This window comes from Bos indicus x Bos taurus, chromosome 10, assembly GCF_003369695.1.
Source record: "Bos indicus x Bos taurus breed Angus x Brahman F1 hybrid chromosome 10, Bos_hybrid_MaternalHap_v2.0, whole genome shotgun sequence".
Taxonomy (NCBI): Eukaryota; Metazoa; Chordata; class Mammalia; order Artiodactyla; family Bovidae; genus Bos; species Bos indicus x Bos taurus.
In genome coordinates, this window is record NC_040085.1 from 77734556 (window position 1) to 77757934 (window position 23379).

At 45.9% G+C, this 23379-nt stretch overlaps 1 protein-coding gene and 1 non-coding gene across 11 annotated transcripts in view; both read left to right on the plus strand.

Moving 5' to 3' along the window:
* Positions 1–23379, plus strand: part of RGS6 (regulator of G protein signaling 6) — a 609909-nt gene that overhangs the window by 477325 nt on the left and 109205 nt on the right. The gene's annotated exons all lie outside the window — the stretch shown is intronic.
* On the plus strand, positions 8013–8084 carry TRNAE-UUC. The gene has a single exon. It is a non-coding gene; the product is annotated as a tRNA-Glu (tRNA).

A 23379-nucleotide genomic window follows, 5' to 3' on the forward strand; every position in this document is an offset into this window, starting at 1 on the left:
TGAGAAAGACAACTTTGGAAGGATTCTTTCAGCAACCATTAGGGTCAGGGCTGGTATAGACCAGATTGTAAAATAGGCAGGAATCAGTCTCATTTACAGGGCCTTTGCTTTTCCACCCGTGTTCCATCCATGTAATATTTGCCTGTGTCTCATGCATATGCTGAATGGCCTTGGGCTGGCTTTCTCCTCTCAAGAGTGAATGGCTGCCCTCTAATTCTAAGACATAATATAACATGGAAATAACAGCAATTTATTCATGGCAAAATCCATGATTGCACACAAGTCAGGAGTAGGGCACTGCTCCTTTCTCCTAGGAATTCATAGACCAGTGGAAAGCTTCATTCCTATCCACTCATTCACTCGGTGCTGAACTGGTCTTATGATGAGCAAAAGTAGAGCCTGTCCCTGTCTTCAGGTGGCTTCCAGTCTCCTGGGGATATTTATTCAGGTGATGAGGCCATACAGATGGCATTTCAGGCATGAGTTGGTTCCAGTAGATAAAGGTGGGAGGTCTTCTTGGGTTGCTGTCTGCTTGGGGCTTTTCCTGGTAGGGCCTGGCACTCTGTCTGTACCTAGACAAGCCTGTTTATCCCCCACGAAGGCAGACTGAGAGGTCTGTCCTGTACCGTCTTTGCTAGAATGTCCCAAGTACTATGGGCTCGAGTCCTTCACATTTCCTCCAGGGCACTAATTTGGGGGTGAGTCTTCTGAGAATTTATGATGGTTCACTTCCCCCCAAAATTATGAGATCAAAAAATGTAAAGCATAACCAATAAATAGTCTGAGTCTTGCTCAGTTTTGAGATGGCAAACTGAGGACCTTGTGACTTTTCTTGAGTTGATGAGGTCCAGCCAATGGGCAGTCATCCTGAGATGCTGTTTGTTGGACTTTTGCAGTGAAAACCTTCAAACAAAGGGTAGTTCTTTCCTTGTTGAGATTCTGCGATTCAGAGGAACTTGAAAAAGTCCTAGGACATAGATAATGTCTGCCTTAACAACTTACTAATGAAATGAAAAATTATATCATAGATAATTCTTCCTTGGTATGGACCAAATGCTTTCTTTGGTGTCATTTCAAGCCTTTTCATTCGCAGATGTTCACATACCTATCTCCCTAGCATTATCCTGCTTACATAGATGTTGTTGTTTAGTCGCTAAGTCATGTCCAACTCTTGCAAGTCCATGGACTGTAGCCAGCTGGGCTCCTCTGTTCATGGGATTTCCCAGGCAGGAATACTAGAGTGAGTTGCCATTTCCTTCTCCAGGAGATCTTCCAGAACCAGCAATCGAATGCACGTATCCTGCATGGCAAGCGGATTCTTTACCGCTGAGCCACCAGGGGCACCTATATAGACGTTACTCATCACAAAATTCCCTGAGAGCCAGGAACTGGAGTTCTGGGCAGCATCACTATAATCTCTGCTCAGAGTCGAAATATTCTGTGCAGTTGGTCTTTGAACAGAGTGGGGTCTGTTGGGGGTTTTGTTTATTTCAGTTCATAAACCCTTCTATGACAGATGTTTTCATTCTGAGTTCAGCCCTATGCTTTAGATGATGCTTCCGTGTTTAACAATGCCTGGCATGCAGGAAACATCCAGTAAGTATTTGTGGAGTGCATGAGTTAATGAATTCAACAAAAACTTATAAAAGTTCTTTGTCAAAAAGTCTTGACAATATTGCAAGCACATCAACAAATGCATAAACCATAAAAGAAAGTTGATATATTTGAACATAAAATATTTAAAAGCTCTAACTCTAGAGGCACCTTAAATGTAAATGACAAATTGGAGGAGGGAGAGCTGTGTAGCACAAATTTCAGATAAAATGTTATATCCTTAATACTTAATGAGTTCCTATTGATAGATATAAAAGATAGGTACCCCAACAGAAGATACATATGGTCAATAACTGTATTAGAAACATTGAAATTTCACTTTAAAAAACAGAGTGATTGTCTGAAATGGGCTATCATTTCTCCCAGTCAGGTTGACGGTGATAAACAAGAATACTGGCTAGGGGTAGGGGAATGGGCACGTGTGTGCACTTCCAGAGAGAGGAGAATTGGGTTCAGTGTATCCTGAAGGCCAGTTGTATCGTAGAGTCTGAAGCCTTGAAAGTGATCCAGAAATTTCACTCGTAGAGATTTGTCTAAAGGAAATCATAGGAGGTATGAAAAATTGCTGTTTACCGCTTTATTGCTTATCATTGCCCGCCCCCCAAAAGTGGACAACTATTTCTTTGAAGGGAGCTAGATATAATATAAAACTAGAAAATTTTATTTTTAGAAAGAGATAACAGATGGAGAATCTAAGAGGGAAATTTTATGTGTGATTTTTATTTTCTTCCTTATGCTTAGCTGGCTCTTCTAAGGTTTTCACTGAAATAAAATATTTCACTTTTGTATTCACAAAAACATATTTTTACCTAAAATAAAAAATTAAGACTGCTTAGATAATAATATAATTATTACCAAGTGATATAACCCGTACTTCTGAGCCCTTACCATAAGCCTTTGAGTTAACCTTTGATATAACCTTTGAGTTACATCAAGTCCTTACCATAATTCTCAGGGTTAAGCAAGGCAATTAGCCTTATCCCTGAGTGAGTGAGTGAGTGCGTGAAAGTTGCTCAGTCATGTCTGACTCTTTGTGACCTCTTGGACTGTTGCCCGCCAGGCTCCTCTGTCCATGGGCTTCTCCAGGCAAGAACACTGGGGTGGGTAGCCATTCCCTTCTCTAGGGGATCTTCCAGACCCAGGGGTCGAACCTGGGTCTCCTGCATTGCAGGCAGATTCTTTACAATCTGCGCCACCAGGGAAGCCCAGCCTTATCCCTCCATATGACAGAACTGAGGCTCTGAAAATGTAAATGGCTGTTTAATATCACACAGTCGATGAGTGAAGTCCAGGGTGCTGCACCCACAGCTCAGAACATGCTTCCCCCTCTGTGGTCTGTCGATTGCTGTAGAACAGAAGTCCAAATGACCACTAGACTGTTTTTGGCCTCCAAAGGTATAGAGTGAAGTGTTTTGTAGTTTTGGGAACACTTACTCAAGTGTATGCCTATTATATCATTAGTGTCAAGCAGACAAGAAAAACATAATATTCCCATTTTACAGATGGGGAAGCTGAGGCTCAGGGATGTTCCATGACTTTCCCAAGGTTGTACACAGTAATGATGAAGCTTGGATTTAAACATGCTTTTAGTCCAAATCCCTTGCTCTGTCTACTTGAGTTTGGCGTAATAAGCTTTCTCAACATCTCTCAGTCTGTCCAGTTGTGTTTCTAGAGGTTTGTGACTGGCTTAAGTCGTGCTTAAGTGCCCTTTCAATATGGTTGTCATGAGCTAACAAGGCTTTGGGCCTACCTTTGTGTGCCAGGTTGTATTTCTAAAGATGTCTGGAGTAATATCTTTGATCCCAGATGATCTTCTAGAACTTTGGTACCACTCCATCCCAAAAGATAGAGCCAGCAGAGTATAACACGGTGCTCATGTTAGCCAAGGCTGAGTCATAACAATGGCACACACCTCTGCCTTGTTTTCATGGGATGTTTGCTATTGGAGTGCAGTCACCATGCTGTAAGAAAGCCCAAGCAGCCCACAGAGAGGCCCACGTGGAAAGGAACTGAAGCCCTCAGCTTACACCCTTGGTTGAACCCCCGGCCATCAGAAAGAGCTAGCTTGCAGCCATTGTTCAGTTTCCACTTGAAACGTGCCCCTAGTAAAGCCACCTCAGCTGAGGCTGCAATGTGCAAAGTGAGTTGAACTCATCAAACTCTGCCCACATTGCAGATTTTCGAGCAAGATAAAAATTATTTTAAGCCATTCACTTTGAGGGCATTTTGTTAAACAGCAATAAAAGGCAGATACATGGAGAACTGAATCACTCTTTTAAAGTTAATTCTGTGTGAAAAACATATTCATATTTTTTAAGTGCCTATGATGTGCCAGATAGTCTTTTCCAGGTGCTTGGGAGTATCAGCAAACAAAAGTGATCAAGATCCTTGCCCCTATGAAGCTTATATTTCAGTGGGGGTGGGGGGGGACAAACTAGATAATAAGCATAATAAATAAGTAGCATCTAGTATGTGAAAAGGGATAAATGCTTCTGAAAGTTTAAAAGGTGAAACAGAAAGAATCAGGAGAGCAGATTTGGAGCAGTTGCTGTATTTACAGTGTGGTCATTAGTTATCTATGAGAACCATAGTGCAGGGGGAGAAGAGGTATACTCTGTTTGTAGGACAGATATTAAGTTAGCCTTCAAAATGCATTCCAGTACACATCAGGGACTTCCCAGGTGGTGCTAGTGGTGAAGAACCTGCCTGTCAATGCGAGAGACATAAGAGACACAGGTCAAACCCTGGGTCAGGAAGGTCCCCTGGAGGAGGGCATGGCAACCCACTCCAGTATTCTTGCCTGGAGAATCCCATGGACAGAGGAGCCTGGTGGTCTGCAGTCCGTAGGGTTGCAGTGGCCAACTGCTAGTCCTCAGAAAAGAAATACAAGAAACAAATATAACATGCTGGAAGCAAAGCCATATTATGAAGCAATTAAAATATAATAGAAGTGACTTAAAGCACAAAGATATAGTGGGTATAATGGGAAAAAACACACAAAATTAAATGTGAACTAAGTCGCTGAAGACGAGGAGTGAGAGATGGAGTGAGAAGTGATGAGGGTCAGGAGTCCACCCTACTTGTCTAGCTTTGGACTTAATGGGTTTTAAAGGCCCATTTTTTCCATGAATGTTTATTGAGTGGCTACAGTCTTGGACACTGAGCTTGGCACAGGAATTTAGAGATGAATAAGACACAGGGCATCTCTACAGGTGGCTTGTGGATAGTGTGAGGAGCAGGTACCTGGACAGGCAGCACAGTGCAGTGTGACAAGCAGTGTGATAGAGGTAAAAGTGTGTGGGCTGTGGGACCACATGCAGTGGGGTGGGAGTAACATCTGGGCTGGGCCCTGAAGGCGGTCTTAATGGACCAGCATGTGCAAAGGCCCTGGGGTGGGCAGCGAGAGGCTGGAGATGTGGGCTTGGCCCTCTGTAGGTCCTGTTAAGAGTCCTGAACCTTTCCTGTCAAAAATAGGACTGCTCCCACTTGACTGGAGGTTGGAATGTGTTTGGAGAAGATGCGATTTCCTAAGAGGGAAAAGGTGTTTAAGTATTTGCACAACCTTTAACAATCATTACCGTGTATTTTTCTAAATTCTGGGGCCCTGGAACAGAACCCTAGCCACCCTATTCAACTCTGACTCCACCTGGAATCTGTGCAATTTACAAACAGGAGGAGTAAGATGATTTGAATGTGAAGATCATTGGAGTAGAGGACAGGGAATTGAGAAGCCAACATATTCATTAGGTTTCCCACACAGATAATGATGTCATCGAGAATAATAGCAGGATTTCGGGTAGAGAACAAGATGGTGATCCAGGCACCAAAGTCTTCCACAGATGAGAAGAAGTTAATAAGACTAGAGAGAGATGATAGACCAGAGGATTAGAGAGGAAACTAGTAGTACAGATAAGCCTCAGATAATCAGAAATTTTTACATAAGAAAAGGAGAAATATCATAACAGGCAAGATGATGCCTACTTTCCCTCTGAACCCCAAATTAGGTGGTGGAGGGAAGTGGCAGTAGGAGGAAGGGCACTGGAAACGCGATGATCCGTGTAGACCAGGAGATAGAGGAGCCCATCTGTGCTTCTGTGAAGGTTATACAGGAGCTTTATTCACCAGTGGAGCCAAAGAACAGAAGTTCCAGATATGGGCATGGGGAATGGGTCAGGGACCAATTAGGGGGAGAGTACGCTCAGATCAACATGGAGATGAACTGAAAAATTAATGGGGCCCCAAGGCACTAGGGTTTTACCCACTGAGTAAGGATGAGGGGAAAGTAGCTGGTGTCAACATTTCTAATAGCTATAGGTATAAAATTATAGGTAATCTAACACATATTTGTGAGTTAGTTGGATGGACGGATGGACAGATGGATGGACAGATGAGGGGACTTATTTATCTCTGGAAGGCTCTATCTCACCCTTAAATGATGATGTTTCTAAGAGAACTCTGGCATGATTTGTTCTCTCCCAGGTCCTCATGGCATGGTGGAAGCAATGGATGGTCAAGGGGAGGGCCCCATTGAACATTCTTAGCTCTCCCTGGAGACTGGTTTGTTCTTGAACTTGGCCTTACCAATCCTGGGGCTCTCTTCTGATTTTATATCCTAGGGCTTTCATGGAAGAAAGCCATTTCTCCAATGGTCATTGGAGAAATCCCCCTTGATGTCTTCTCTCAAAGGTGGACACGGGGCATTTCAAGCGGAGGGAACCACGGAAACAACGGCCTGAGGGCAGGAAGCCCAGATGTGTTAAGCAGTGTGTCCAGTCACAGGCTGAAACGGACCAACCTGCCGAGGTAGCTGAGGTCACATTGTGAGGGCCTTGCTTAGCTGTTGGCACCCGTAGCCTTGGAAATTCATTGGTCTCTCGAGAGAGTCAAGCTGCTTGGATTACGATATCCGACCCTACTTATTAAGACTCTCTCCCCCAATAGATGGCAAATTCTTCGTGGGGCCAAAAGTTTACTTCTCTTTGACCCAAATTAATCTCTCTGCAATCTAGTGACATTTCTCGCAGTACTGTAGAGAACTTTGTATTTCTCTTTCTCCCTACCAGATGTTAGCACTTTGAATCCCTTCCAACTGCCTTCAAGTTTCCTGCCACCACTTCTAGGTCCTTCAGTGATTCAGACGGGGCAGGGGGAGGGGGGCTCTCCAAGCAGGTGTCTGCCTTGCCCTCCAGTGTTGATCCCAGTTGGGCTACTTTTCCTCCTTTTATGCTGGTGGTGGTCCAGGAAATCTTTCTGCTTTTTTTCCCTTAAGACCTCACCTTGGTCTTGGCCTTGGATTTCCCATTCATGGAAAGAGCAGGAAGCATAAAGGATGTTTGTCATTTATTTTGGCTATCCAGCATCTGAATATCTTGCTTTGATTATGAAACTCCCAAATAATGAATGTCATGGGGCGGCGGGGAGGGGGGCGAAGACTACTCCCAACTATAGACAAAGGAAGTATTAGACATTCTCTTGTCCTGCGCTGGGTGCAGCCAGGACAGATGATGTGTTCCAGGCTCTGCTAGTCAGATGCGCCTCCCTCCCCTTGACTTTTACTTAGGAGCCAGAGATATAGGGGACAGAGTAATTTCCTCCCCAGAGCCTGTTCTGGGCCATGTGGATGGGCATTTTCCAGTTGCCTTGTCTCAGTCTAGTTTTCTAGTCTTCATCATGGCAGACTCTGTAGAACTCTACATGGTGCAAGGACATGAGGGATGTCATTTAAGGAGAAAGAGACGGCTTTGTCCCTGGCCTCTCACCTTCCTGGGGAAGACATGTCTCAAGAAATGGGCAGCTCTGAGCTGGGGTCATGGCTACAGTACATAAGGGGAAACCTAGTGGAGAAGATAAGGCATCCAAGACAGGGGTAGTGGAAGAAAGGTCTCGCATCATTGCCTTAACTAGAGCTATTGATCCATTTTAGTCTGTGTCAGGAAATATGGACTAAAAAGTCTTTCCTTTGTACAGTAACTCCATCATGCATCTCTGAGGACCCCACACTGCCCTTGTTTCTGTCCACACCCACCTTCTCCAGGTGAGCAAAGCAGGAGAAATGTCTCCATCTCACTTTGGTTAAAGCATTTCTGCTTCCAGGGAGGGTGAGTGAGTGAGAGTCATAATCCTGAGGAATAAGCTGTGTGCACCCTTTACTGGATTTTGGGTTGTTGCTTACTTTAATGAAATTTATGTGACCCCAGAACCAGGCTTCTAGGAGTAGCCACTTGAAGCAGAGGAAATATTTAGTCACATTCTACAACTGCAACCCAAATATAATGGGAGCCAGTTGGTTACTCTAAAAAGGGAGTGTCACAATTCAATCAGGATGATTGATCATCATTCTACCCTGGCTTATCTGCATCTGGGGAATAGAAGTCTTAGAATATAAGTGTCTCAGGAATTCCCTGGTGGTCCAGTGGTTAGGACTCAGCACTTTCACTGCTGGGATGCAGGTTCAAACCCTGGTTGGGGAACTGAGATCCCTCAAGCTGTCCAGGATCTAAATAAGTAAATAAAGATCTCATTCTTTTCCTTAGCTTTGCACCTGCCAATTCACCACACGTAGCTTGACTGTAAAAGAAGCGTTTACAAGGTAGAGGCTGTTTGCAAGGTGTTTACAAGGTTGAGTCAGAGATGATAAAGTGGTTTTCTGTAATGCAGATACTTTGCCACACTCTGTCTGTTTTCTCTGTTCCCTGTCCTAATTGCCTCTGGACAGATCATAGGTTGAAACTGGAAATGAATTCCTTCTCCCAGGCAGCTTGGGAACTAGCCACTCTATTTCTTATAGTTTGGTATAAGATAGTCCAGGAAGCCAAGCAAAGCCAAACTATAAAAGTCTTTGGGGACAAGAGAGCATCTTAAGTAGGATTTAGAGAAAGGGAAAGTATTAGTTGCTCAGTCGTGTCCGACTCTTTGTGACCGATGGACTGTAGCCCGCCAGGCTCCTCTGTCCATGGGATTCTCCAGGCAGGAATACTGGAGTGGGTAGCCATCCCTTCTCCAGGGGATCTTCCCAACCCAGGGATTGAACTCAGGTCTCCTGGATTGCAGGCAGATTCTTTACCATCTGACAGGATTTAGAAAAAACTCACCCTTAAATGGGAGACGGCAATGGCACCCCACTCCAATACTCTTGCCTGGAAAATCCCATGGGCGGAGGAGCCTGGTGGGCTGCAGTCCATGGGGTCGCTAAGAGTCGGACACGACTGAGCAACTTCACTTTCACTTTTCACTTTCATGCACTGGAGAAGGAAATGGCAACCCACTCCAGTGTTCTCGCCTGGAGAATCCCAGGGACAGAGAAGCCTGGTGGGCTGCCGTCCGTGGGGTCGCACAGAGTCGGACACGACTGAAGCAACTTAGCAGCAGCAGCAGCAGCACCCTTAAATGACCTGTAACTTTCAAGTTCTGGCCCTGCCGACCTCCTTAATTACGCCCTCCCCTCCTCCCCAACCCTCCCACTGAACGACGCAAAATGACTGACTCTGAGCAATGACCGGAGTCAAAGTGCCTTGGTTCAAGTCCTAACTTCACAGACCATGTGACCTCAGCAAGTACCTACCTGCTCTCTGCCTCACTGTCTTCATCTGCAAAATGGGATAATGACAGTAACTGCTTCATCAGGTTGCTGTGCATATAAATGAGTTAATATCTGTGAAGTGCTTGGAACCACGGCTGGCGTATAATAAACAGTATATAAATGTTGATTTCAAGCTATAGTGGCTTACTGTGTGACTTTACCAAGAGGAATTTTAGAGACAAAAGGTCTTACTGATAACTGTGCAAGTTACTTCTCTCAAATTCAAAGCACTGCTTTAGACTAGAGCCTTCACAGCCGGGCTCAGACACACCTGGTTAGTAACTTTCAGCTCTTCAGAGAATGTTCTGCCTAAAGAATTACTTGAATCCTCTTTTGAATCAGTGGCCACAAATCCAATGGCACCCCACTCCAGTACTCTTGCTTGAAAAATCCCATGGACAGAGGAGCCTGGTAGGCTGCAGTCCATGGGGTTGCTAGAGTCGGACACGACTGAGCGACTTCCCTTTCACTTTTCATTTTCATGCATTGGAGAAGGAAATGGCAACCCACTCCAGTGTTCTTGCCTGGAGAATCCCAAGGACAGGGGAGCCTGGTGGGCTGCCGTCTTTGGGGTCACACAGAGTCGGACACAACTGAAGTGACTTAGCAGCAGCAGCAGCATGCTGCCTTCTAAGGTATGTTTCCTCAATGTGGATTCAATCCTGTTTTCAGAATACTTTTCTGTTCTGCTAAATGTAGAGAACCTTGCATTTGCGTAACAGTCCTGCCTGGCAGTCTGCTATTCCTGACCCCAACATCTATTTTTCCTTTCTGACTCAGTAATATGGTCCCTCTTTTGGCTGAGCATCCTATAACTCAGAATAAAACTATTTCCTAGGTTGTCAGATCACTGAATTCTAGTGTCTGAATCATGTGTGTATTCATTTCCCATCACAGCTACAACAAATAGAAATGGCTTAAAACAATACAGTGCAAATGTATTAGAGTGCTGGAGGTCAGGAACCTGAAGTGGGTCTTACAGGAGTAAACGTATTAGCAGAGCTACGTTCCTTCTGAAACTCTAGGGGAGAATCTGTGTCCGTACCCCTTCCAGCTTCTAGAGGTTGCCTGCATTCCTTGGCTCACGGTCACTTCCTCTACTTTCAAAGCCAGTAGCTAAGAAGAAGTCTCTCCACCCCAATCCCTCTCTCTTCCTCTACCCTTCCCCAAGCACTCCTGTGAATACACACTCATGTGCAAGCCCACCCACACTTCTGCTTCTGGCATCACATCACCTTCTCTCCCTGACATTCCTATCTCTCTCTTATAAACAGCCTTATGACTACATTGGTCCCTCCCGGATAATCTAGGATAATTTCTCCATCTTGAGGGCCTTAATTTCATCTGCAAAGTCCTTTTTGCGTGGAAGGTAGATATTCAAGTTCCGGAGACCAGGACATGGACATCTTTGGGGACCCATTATTCTGTGTATCACAATATGTGAACAGAAAAATGGGCTTCCAGGAAATGTGCTTAATGGGAGGGGTCTCACCTGGGAAAGACACTCTCTAGCTTTCTGCTTTTCCTTCTACCCCCTGCTTGATGCTGAGATGTGATGGCTGGTACTTCAGTAGACATTCTGAAGCATAAGTTGACCTTGGGGGTGAAAACCAAGCACTTGGAGGGTGGAAAAGAAATGTCAAACTGTGGATTCCTGAGGATCCTATGGAGCCACCTCCAGACTTCTTTTACCAAATACCTTCTATCTTGTTTAAGCCACTATTATTTCGCTTGTTTGTTTTCTGGAATGTAGAGCTGAGCATAGTCCCAATTCCCCAAAATTATACACGACTCTCTCCTTAATGAACTCCAAGTCTGGGTCTCTCAATCTACTACCCTCCCCAAAGCATGGATATGACCATTGCTGAGAAAATATTTTAATAAAACAAACTGTTTTTTATCATGTTATTTGATCAGACACCAGCCTTTAGTTCAGTCTGTATGCTGAGCCATACAACCTCAATAGTTGCCAACAAAGCAACTGACAAGGAATTAATCTCCAAAATAAACAAATAGCTCAAGCAGCTCAGTATTAAAAAAAGAAATGACACAATCAAAAAATAGGGCGAAGATCTAAGTACACATTCTTCCAAAGAAGACATACAGATGGCCAACAAACATGAAAAGATGCTCAACATCACAAACTGTTCAGTTCAGTTAGTCAGTTCAGTCACTCAGTCATGTCTGACTCTTTGCAACCCCATGAATCGCAGCACGCTAGGCCTCCCTGTCCATCACCAACTCCCAAAGTTCACCCAAACCCATGTCCATCGAGTTCGTGATGCCATCCAGCCATCTCATCCTCTGTTGTCCCCTTCTCCTCCTGCCCTCAATCCCTCCCAGCAACAGAGTCTTTCCAATGAGTTAACTCTTTGCATGAGGTGGCCAAAGTATTGGAGTTTCAGCTTTAGCATCAGTCCTTCCAAAGAACACCCAGGACTGATCTCCTTTAGAATGGACTGGTTGGATCTCCTTGCAGTCCAAGGGACTCCCAGGAGTCTTCTCCAACACCACAGTTCAAAAGCATCAATTCTTCGGCGCTCAGCTTTCTTCACAGTCCAACTCTCACATCCATACATGACCACTGGAAAAATCATAGCCTCGACTAGATGGACCTTTGTTGGCAAAGTAATGTCTCTGCTTTTGAATATGCTATCTAGTTGGTCATAACTTTCCTTCCAAGGAGTAAACATCTTTTAATTTCATGGCAGCAATCACCATCTGCAGTGATTTTGGAGCCCCAAAAAATAAAGTCTGACACTGTTTCTACTGTTTCCCCATCTATTTCCCATGAAATGATGGGACCAGATGCCATGATCTTCGTTTTCTGAATGTTGAGCTTTAAGCCAACTTTTTCACTCTCCTCTTTCACTTTCATCAAGTGGCTCTTTAGTTGCTCTTCACTTTCTGCCATAAGGGTGGTGTCATCTGCATATCTGAGGTAACTGATATTTCTCCCAGCAATCTTGATTCCAGCTTGTGCTTCCTCCAGCCCAGCGTTTCTCATGATGTACTTTGCATATAAGTTAAATAAGCAGGGTGACAATATACAGCCTTGACGTACTCCTTTTCCTATTTGGAACCAGTCTGTTGTTCCACGTCCAGTTCTAACTGTTGCTTCCTGACCTGCATATAGGTTTCTCAAGAGGCAGGTCAGGTGGTCTGGTATTCCCATCTTTTGAAGAATTTTCCACAGTTTATTGTGATCCACACAGTCAAAGGCCTTGGCACAGTCCATAAAGCAGAAATAGATGTTTTTCTGGAACTCTCTTGCTTTTTCGATGATCCAGCAGATGTTGGCAATTTGATCTCTGGTTCCTCTGCCTTTTCTAAAACCAGCTTGAACATCTGCAAGTTCACGGTTCACGTATTGCTGAAGCCTGGCTTGGAGAATTTTGAGCATTACTTTACTAGCGTGTGAGATGAGTGCAATTGTGCAGTAGTTTGAGCATTCTTTGGCATTGCTTTTCTTTGGAATTGGAATGAAAACTGACCTTTTCCAGTCCTGTGGCCACTGCTGAGTTTTCCAAATTTGCTGGCATATTGAGTACAGCACTTTCACAGCATCATCTTTCAGAATTTGAAATAGCTCAACTGGAATTCCATCACCTCCACTAGCTTTGTTCATAGTGATGCTTTCTAAGGCCCACTTGACTTCACATTCCAGGATGTCTGGCTCTAGATGAGTGATCACACCATCGTGCTTATCTTGGTCATGAAGATCTTTTTAGTACAGTTCTTCTGTGCATTCCTGCCACCTCTTCTTAATATCTTCTGCTTCTGTTAGGTCCATATCATTTCTGTCCTTTATCGAGCCCATCTTTGCATGAAATGTTCCCTTGGTATCTCTAATTTTCTTGAAGAGATTTCTAGTCTTTCCCATTCTATTGTTTTCCTCTATTTGTTTGCATTGATTGCTGAGGAAGGCTTTCTAATCTCTCCTTGCTATTCTTTTTTTTTTTTAATTTTATTTTATTTTTAAACTTTACAATATTGTATTGGTTTTGCCAAATATCGAAATGAATCTGCCACAGGTATACATGTGTTCCCCATCCTGAACCCTCCTCCCTCCCCATACCACTCCTCTGGGTCGTCCCAGTGCACCAGCCCCAAGCATCCAGTATCGTGCATCAAACCTGGACTGGCGACTCATTTCATATATGATATTATACGTATTTCAATGCCATTCTCCAAAATCATCCCATCCTGTCCCTCTCCCACAGAGTCCAAAAGACTGTTCTATACATCAGTGTCTCTTTTGCTGTCTCGTATACAGGGTTATTGTTACTATCTTTCTAAATTCCATATATATGCGTTAGTATACTGCATTGGTATTTTTCTTTCTGGCTTACTTCACTCTGTATAATAGGCTCCAGTTTCATCCACCTCATTAGAACTGATTCAAATGTGTTCTTTTTAAAGGCTGAGTAATACTCCATTGTTTGCATTCAGATGCTTATATCTTTCCTTTTCTCCTTTGCTTTTCACTTCTCTTCTTTTCACAGCTATTTGTAAGGCCTCCTCAGACAGCCATTTTGCTTTTTTGCATTTCTTTTCCATGGGGATGGTCTTGATCCCTGTCTCCTGTACAATGTCACACATCTCCATCCATAGTTCATCAGGCACTCTGTCTATCAGATCTAGTCCCTTAAATCTATTTCTCACTTCCACTGTATAATCATAAGGGGTTTGATTTAGGTCATACCTGAATGGTCTAGTGGTTTTCCCTACTTTCTTCAATTTAAGTCTGAATTTGGCAATAAGGAGTTCATGATCTGAGCCACAGTCAGCTCCCGGTCTTGTTTTTGCTGACTGTATAGAGCTTCTCCATCTTTGGCTGCAAAGAATATAATCAATCTGATTTCAGTGTTGACCATCTAATGATGTCCATGTGTAGAGTCTTCTCTTGTGTTGTTGGAAGAGGGTGTTTGTTATGACCAGTGCATTCTCTTGGCAAAACTCTATTAGTCTTTGCCCTGCTTCATTCTGTATTCCAAGGCCAAATTTGCCTGTTACTCCAGGTGTTTCTTGACTTCCTACTTTTGCATTCCAGTACCCTATATGAAAAGGACATCTTTTTTGGGTGTTAGTTCTAAAAGGTCTTGTAGGCCTTCGTAGAACCGTTCAGCTTCTTCAGCGTTACTGGTTGGGGCATAGGCTTGGATTACTGTGATATTAAATGGTTTGCCTTGGAAGCGAACAGAGATCATTCTGTCGTTTTTGAGATTGCACCCAGTATTGCATTTCGGACTCTTTTGTTGACATTGATGGCTACTCCATTTCTTCTGAGGGATTCCTGCCCACGGTAGTAGATATAATGGTCATCTGAGTTAAATTCACCCATTCCAGTCCATTTTAGTTCGCTGATTCCTAGAATGTCGACATTCACTCTTGCCATCTCCTGTTTGATCACTTCCAATTTGCCTTAATTCATGGACTTAACATTCCAGGTTCCTATGCAATATTGCTCTTTACAGCATCAGACCTTGCTTCTATCACCAGTTACATCCACAACTGGGTATTGTTTTTGCTTTGGCTCCATCCCTTCATTCTTTCTGGAGTTATTTCTCCACTGATCTCCAGTAGCATATTGGGCACCTACTGACCTGGGGAGTTCCTCTTTCAGTATCCTATCATTTTGCCTTTTCATACTGTTCATGGGGTTCTCAAGGCAAGAATACTGAAGTGGTTTGCCATTCCCTTCTCCAGTGGACCATATTCAGTCAGACCTCTCCACCATGACCCGCCCGTCCTGGGTGGCCCCACATGGCATGGCTTAGTTTCATTGAGTTAGACAAGGCTGTGGTCCATGTGATTAGATTGGCTAGTTTTCTGTTATTATGGTTTCAGTGTGTCTGCCCTCTGATGCCCCCTTGCAACACCTACCGTCTTACTTGGGTTTCTCTTACCTTGGACGAGGGGTATCTCCTCACCGCCACCCCTCCTGACCTTGAACATGGAGTAGCTCCTCTTGGCCGTCCTGCACCTGCACAGCCGCCGCTCCTTGGACGTGGGGTTACTCCTGTTGGCCGCCGCCCCTGACCTTGGGCATGGGGTAGTTCATCTCAGCCGGTTCTCTAACAAACTGTTAGAGAAATGCAAATCAAAACTATAGTGAGGTATCACCTCACACCAGTCAGAATGGCCATCATCAAAAAAATGTACAAACAATAAATGCTGGAAAGGGTGTGGAGAAAAGGGAAACTTCCTACACTGTTGGTGGAAATGTAAGTGGTTCACTACGGAGAACAGTATACTCAAAAACAGAATACTCAAAAACTAAAAATAGAACTGCCATATGACCCAGCCACTCCTGGGCACATACCCAAAGAAAACCATAATTCAAAAAGATAACACTCATCCCAGTGTTCACTGCAGCACTCTACAATAGCCAGGACATGGAAGCAACCTAAGTATCCATCAACAGAGGAATGGATAAAGAAGATGTGGTACATGTATACAATGGACCATTGCTCAGTCAAAAAAAAAAAAGGGAACAAAATCGTGCCATTTGCAGAGACATGGATGGACCTAGAGACTGTCATATAGAGTGAAATAAGTCAGAAAGAGAAAACCAGATGTCGTAGAATTTGGGTTATATGTGGAATCTAGAAAAATGGTACAGATGAACTTATTTGCAGAGCAGATGTAGAGACACAGATGTACAGAAGTGAAAGATTGGATTGATATATCCACTACTATGTATAAAATGGATGGCTGATGAGAACACACTGCGGAGCTCAGGGAACTCTACTGTGCTCCATGGTGACCTAAATGGGACGGAAATGGAAAAATGGGGGGATACATGTATACATATAACTGATCCACTTTGCTGTACAGCAGAAACTAAGACAACATTGTAAAGCAACCACACGCCTGTAAAAATTAATTGTAAAATTTTTTCTTTATTTTTTGTGCTTGTTTTCTATGTATTATTTGTGTGAAAAGTATTGTAAGCCTATCACAGTACAATTGGCTAACTTTATCTAGGCTAACTAGTTATCTAGGCCAACTAGTTATCTAGGCCAACTTTGTTGGACTTACAAACAAATCAGACTTATGAATGAGCTCTTGGAACGGAACTCATTTGTATGTCAAGAACTTACGGTACAAGGTTTCTCAGTTTGAAACATGTTCTCTGAACAAAAGCCAGCTTCTCTTGGTCTGGAGCTGATGGAAACGAAATGAGGCTTGTCCACTACAAAGACGGCATTCCTCCCCAGAGTCTGTAACCCCGGGTGGGATGTGAAGCTTGACGTCACTCCCGGGCTGTGTTCACCCAGCAGAGCTCAGCCATGGGCCAGCTCCAGAGCCCCCACAAGATGCTTTCGGGGAACTTAGTGACCAAAAAGCCAGAAAGCAAGTTTTTAAACTTAGTTATAAACTAGAAGAGAACACAGGAACCCTTAGCTGCCTCTCTGGCTTGGGCGCTGGGCAGAGCTGTCAGGTGCTGGGGTACTGGGGAGTGTCGACTTTCCCCTGAATCATGACGTGAGCAGGAAAGGGAGGTGGCTGGAAGGGTGGGTTCCAGGAGGAGCCGGCAGAGGGTCCGGAGTTGGAGCTCATTTATCCTGCCGTCTAGTGAGGAAGACGCATCACTGGATAAGTCACATAAGAGAGAAGCCCAGGCACTCAGGGTAATAGAAGGCATTCCAGAGCGAGAAAGGGCAGGCTTGGGTCTCCAGCCAGCCATGCTACTGCCAGGCCCAGGGTTTGGTTCCAAAGCCCTCTCTTCTCTGTCTACATGTTCTCCTCCAGTGATCTCACCCAGCCACCCTCCTTGAGGTACATTCTACCCACCAGTGACACCCAAATACAATCCCAGGTCTGCTCTGTCCCTGAAAACTCAGCCTCCTATGTCCACTGACAGACTCAACATCACCACTTGGATGGCTGCTGTATACATCTGATTCAGACAAAACATGGCCAATAGTAAACCCGGGTTTCCTCCCCAACCTGCTTCCCCATCTCAGGTAGGCTAAGCTCCACCTGCATCCAGTTAGTCAAGCTAGAAACCAGAAGTCAAGCCTGACTCCTCTTGTTTCCATACTCCAGGCCCCATGCATTCAAAGGGGACCAGGAGCCCTGCTTCTGAAACAGACCCAGCCCCATTTTGCTCCTCTCCATCTCATTGCCGCTAGGGAGCCCAGCCTGCGTTAGATTTCTTCTCAAAACCATGAAAAATGGCTGCTGGCTGGTCTCCTGCTTCTCCTTCCCCTCTGCAATCCCTTCTCCACGCAGCAGCCAAAGCAGCCTTTAAAAACACGCAGACCGCTCCCCTGCTCCAGCCTTCCAGAGACTTCCAGGGGGTGCAGCCCCTCCGTCTCCCATCACACCTCCAGTTGCCTGCACTTTCTTCTGCTTGTTCCCACCTCACTGCTCTTCATCCAGATGCATCATCTTCCTGCTCTCAGGCCTCCATGTAAATGTCACCTCGCCCACCTCCCAGTCTTCACAGCATCCAGGCCCCTCATTATCTCACTTTTTTCTTACCTAAATGGAGTTAGGGATTTCAGGAGGAAAGACCAGGGCAGGGAAGGTGGGCAGTGTAGCTTGACTGCCACCAGCTTCCCCATGGACTGGTGCTCCTGTTTCTTGCTGACAACTTGTTATCCAAGGCCCTCGCCAGCCCTCAGCAGGGTCAGGACACACAGGCCTCTGCCCAGCTCCTATCACTCCTGCCACTGCTGCTGTTTCATGGTCATCAACACCCACTGCCCGCCGCCCCAGACAGCCCCGCTCTCAGCCCCGAGCACTCAAGGCTGTCCTTCAGGGGAAAGTCAAGGGGGAGTAGTCCGTGGAGGCAAGATGGCAGCAGACCCCAGAGAAGCCCAAGGCGACACCCTTCCCTAAAAGATGATGGCGAGCAGAAACAATGGTGGTGTCCCACACATGAGTCCCTCTGGGTTTGGGGCACCTTGCTGAAGGCAGCTGAGCAGCGATCTGGGATGGTGACCAGCAGCAGAGGCATGAGGGATGCAGGCTGACCCAACAGCATATCACTTCCTGAGGTCAACTGCAGGCAGAGATCAGGGCACCACTGGCAGTGGCCATGAGGCCCAGGTTGAGGGAGGGATCGAGGGGAAAGGCCAGCATCCTGATGCCAGGAAAGCATGAGCTCATTCCCCGGCAGTTCTGACATCATCTCCCTGCAGCTCTTTAAGCCTGGTTCTTTTGTGATTCACGCGTGACTCTCAGCCCCTGGTGTCTGGCTCAGTGCTTCACATATAAGTGATGCCTGAGCATGTTGTGACTTTTGCCCTTCAAGACTCTGTCCCCTTTCACAGAGACTTGCTGTTCAAGCCTGCATGTAAATGCTAGCTGTCACATGGTACTGTTGGTGTGATTGCTCTGGATGGCTTTGTTCTTGGCTCTACATCTAATACTCTCCTCCTTAATCTTTTCTGTTTCTCACTGATGCTAAGCACCTCCTTCTTTGTGAACTGTCTCCTGAAACTGGGTGGGCTGGAATTACATACTCTTTCTGTGGCCTATGAACACTCCCCACCAATACTCTAGTCCGGCCCTTGTAGCCCACGTGTGCACTTTTTTGTTTAAGAACAGAGCCATCTTATAAATCACTGCAGATAAAGGAACGAGAGTGGTCCAATCGGTAGGAATAGCAATAATAATAATGATGATAATGAAGTCAGCCCATGCTGATCATTTCCTCTGTGATGAAGGACACATGTTGAAGCTTCTACAGGAATTATCCCATGCCTCCTTCTCAGACGGTGCTTTTATCATATCCTAGAGAAACTGAAGCCTAGAAAGAGTACAGCACATCCCCAAGGTTGCAGAGCTGCTGGGAGGGGGAACCCAGACTCAGACACAGGATTCGGAGTCATGGCCCACCCTGGTGGTAGACGCCAGGATAAGGGCTTGGCTGTAGCTGGGATGGAGGAGAGATGTTGGGGTCCCTTGGGGTTCTGTTTTGCCTCAGGAACTTCAACTTGAACTGGGAGTAGATCTTCTACTGATGGAGAAGTTTCCAGATCAGTTTTTAAAAGTATGGACTCATTCATCTGAATGAAACAGAGAAGCTTGAAAGATGGAAGCTAGAGCCAGCTCTGAACTGTCTAGTCTAGGCCTGCAACACAGGCTGGGGGAGGAGCCAGGAGGAAGGCTTGGTTCCACCTAAGGCTCGCTGCCCAGGAGGTGAGCTCCAGGCCAGACTGCACTCAGGGCAGACGGAGGTGTGCCATCAGCTGTAAGCAGAAAGGAACCAGAACTCCCCATGGATCGGGGTGCCCACCTCCATTTAAATACTCATAACACAGTCTGGGGTAGATTCTGTGATGGACCCATTTTGCAAGTGGGTAAACTGGGTGTCAAGGTGGTTGAATAACTCATCCAAGGTGATCAGCTAGAGGGGCAGAGTCAGGATATGAACCCAGGTCTGTCTGATGACAAAAACCAACAGTGCTCCAGGAAGCCAGAGCTCCAGGGCCCCGGAGCTAAAATGAGTGCAACACGGATTCAACTTTGCCCAGGCACCTGTGTGTCCCAGACTCCGCTTGAAACCTGGTCTGCTCACACTCCCTGCTGAGCACACCTTGCCCTTCCCGAGGTGATGGCAGGTGTCCAGCAGCACTTTGCAGACGTAAGTCTTAGATCAGTGCCGTGGAAGCGTGTCAGCATTATCCCCAAACAGTGCAGTCAGATGGATCAGATTCCAGGTAAAGTGATTGCAGCCTGCACACCTGGGCGTCACAAAGACTGCTTCTCCTACTCCCTTCCAGAAAGCCTGAGCCTCTTAGATTAATTTCAATATCCTCAGACCACATTTCAGGTTCAAAGGCGCACAGATGAGGTGACCAGTAGACAGCACCTGCCCTGACACCGTCCAGCCTTGGGACCCCTCCAGCCCTCCTGGAAAGGAGCCACAGTCCTCAGAACGTTTGTCACGCTCTCTCCAATGTGGCTAGTGGACACCTGGCATGAGCTCACTTCTCCCTCAAAGCTGCAAATATGCTTGTCTGTTTTTCATTTCTGCCTTCGGATGGGGCGGAAGGCGGGCCTGGGCGGCAGCCACCCTCAGAAAGCAGGGGCTACCCGCCCCCCCACAGAGGCCGAGATCATCTGTCTCCCTGTGCGAAATGTATAATATGTGTAGCACAGCCAGCCTCCCCTTTAATAAGCTGATCGTTGAGCTAAATCCCGGGTGTGCACCTCCCCGCCCTGGACGCTTTTGATTGACAAAACTAATCTCTCCTCCACCCCCACTTCTGCCGCCGCCCGCATCCTCTTGCAAATCATGTACTCGGCGGGTGACAATTAGATAGAAGACTTGGGATTCGGACGCGGAGGGTTATGAGGTTATGAATCAATGGTGGGGGCCCCGGGTGAGATAACAAACCGGGGGGAGCCCGGCTCAGACACCTCACCACAACCCTCAGAGCTTCCCAGTTGATTTATGAGTTGGTAATAACCTCGCCCGGTCTCCTGCCCCCTATTATTTTTCATAATGCATGGGAAACAAGCGGGGAAGGCGGTCTGAGCCGGGGGTGGGGGGTGGGGGGGGGGAGGCAGGAGAAGGCCCACCAGGGGGTTCCCCGTGGCTGGCTGTCTTTCCCACTGTGGGTCGCTGTGGGGCGCAGTTGCCACGTGCCCATGGAGGTGGGCAGGCCTATGTGCCTGGCCTGGAAAGAAGACACCAGGGAGGTGGGCCTGGCCCGCCCTGGGTTAGGGCTGAAGAAGGCAGTGATGCTTGGGTATTACCGGCTCAAAATCATCGGTCTGTGTGTCTGGATTTAATTGCTCCAAACTGTTCAAGTCAGACTGGCACAAAAGCCTCCTGTTAAGAAGGGAGAATCAGCGCCGATTCGAAGCCGGTCGCAGGCAGTGTGAACTCCGCAGCCAGAGAGCCGGGGGCCCAGCGCAGGGCAAGGACAGAGGAGGGAGGAGGGGGTCTCTCAACCTGAGAAGAGCATTGAAGACCACCTTTCCTTCTACTGGTTGTCCTCTTTAAGTGACAGCCAGGGTTGAATGAGGAGAAGGGGGCAGTTCAGATTAGTGCCTACTGTTTTGGGTTTTTTATTGAAGTATAGTTGATTTACAATGTTGTGTTAATTTCAGGTATACAGCAAAGTGATTCGGTTATACATATATGTATATGAATAGGTATCTGTGTTCTTCTTTGGTCCTTTTCCAACTCATTGGAAAAGACCTTGATGCCTGGAAAGATTGAGGGCAGAAGGAGAAGGGGGTAACAGAGGATGAAATAGTTGGATGGCATCACAGACTCAATGAACGTAAGTTTGAGCAAACCCGGGAGATAGTGAAGGACAGGGAAGCCTGGTGTGCTGCAGTCCATGGGGTCACAAAGAGTGGGATAGGATTTAACGACCGAACAATTATAGTTTATTCCAAGATGCTGAATATAGTTCCCTGTGCTAGGCAGCCAATCCTGGTTGTTTATCTATTTACCTAATGTTTTTTAAAGTGTTTGTTGAGATCTTTTTACAGGGAAAAAGGTGGTTTTTGAAAGCAAATGTCAATGGATGAAAAACCTTGAACTTTCCTCTAAAGCAGTAGTTGCAAAATGCCCAACACCACAACTGGTGCTGACCTGTGATGAAGTTTTTATGTGTCACAAAAAACTGATTAAAAATATTTTTTTTAATGTAATGAATATGTGCAGTATAAATGGCGTTGTATTATATGATGCCCATTTGAATGTAACTATTGATCAATAAGCATTAATTAAACCAGCTTCATGACAGGTTTTTGCTTGGTGCCGGAGATGAAAAAATATGAGTCCTGGTCGCTCAGAACGATTGTTATGGGTTGAATTGTGTCACCCCCAAAATTTATACGTCGTGGTCCTAACCTCCAAGCCCTTAGAATGTGACCTGATTTGGACACAAGGTTGTTGATGTGTAATTAGTTAAGGTGAACTAGTTTAAGTGGGCCCTCATCCACTATGTCCTTAGAACGAGGAGTAAGTGGGCACAGGGACACGCACACAGGAAGGGGCCGTGTGAAGATGAAGGCAGAGGTGGGGGTGATGCTTCCACAAGACAGACCCACCGAAGATCGCCAGCAAACCTCCAGGAGTGAGGGGAGAGACTGAAACAGCTTCTCCCCCAGCCCTCAGGTGAATGAGCCCTGTCCACGTCTGCGTCCGGGATTTCCCGGCTCCAGAACTGAGAGACGATACATTTCTGTGGTTGAAGCTGCTCTGTTTGTGGTGCTTTGTTAGGTGGTCCCAGGAAACAGATACAGGGGGGAAGCAGACACTGACCAAATCATCACATCGTGAATGTCTAGTTCCAAACTGAGATGAGTACTCCTAGAGAAGGTCCTCCCTGACCCAGAAAATGTCCTCTGAGGAGCAAGGCTACAAAAGCTGCCGGAGCGGGTCCCCCGCCCCCTAGCTCCATGAGGCCCCGCCAGCCCCGTAAAGCTTGTCTGCTGCAATGCCCTCCCCTTCTGTCCATCAAGAAAACCCTTCCTAAAAAGTATCAGAAGACCTTTGAGATTCTCTGAGGCCTGAAATGAAAAAGCAGGCAGATAACAAGCAGTTCAAGTTGTTGCAAGCCATGCCGATGACTTGGTGAGACGCTTGGCTCCAATGTGAGTGTAAAACACAGACTGCCTCCGTAGCTCACTCGTGTTATGCTTATTACATTCCAGGCACTGTGCCCGCATTGTCCATACAGCGTCTCCTTTAACCTCAGAGCCTAAACATCAGGTCCTTTTTATTATCGTCCTCATTTTCATACAAGAAAAAAATGAGGGCACAGAGCAGGTAGGTGACCTAATAAGAAATTTCAGCAAAACCACGGGTCAGGATTTTGGTGAGGGTTTCTCTTGTTTTATCCTGGAAGCAGGCAGAATTTCCCCCAGTTAACCCATGAGTATGGAGATTGGAGTGGGTGGTGGTTAAGGCACCTGCCCAGGGTCATACAATTTGGAAATGATGTACCATGAGTGGAACTCAAGTTTGCCCGACTTCATAAGCAATGTGCTTTACTGCTTCATATGCTTGGGAAGCAAGTGTATATCTGTTAAATGTGTCACAATTTTCCTTGGAAAAATCAAACCCATTGATCAAATAGTACCGCTCAAAAATGCCACTAGGCTTTCCCACACTAGCCCTTCTACCTGCATTTCCTTCTCTCTTACTGCCAGCTAGTCACTGTGTCCACCCAGCAAAGCCCAGGTAAATGTTTCCTCTTAAG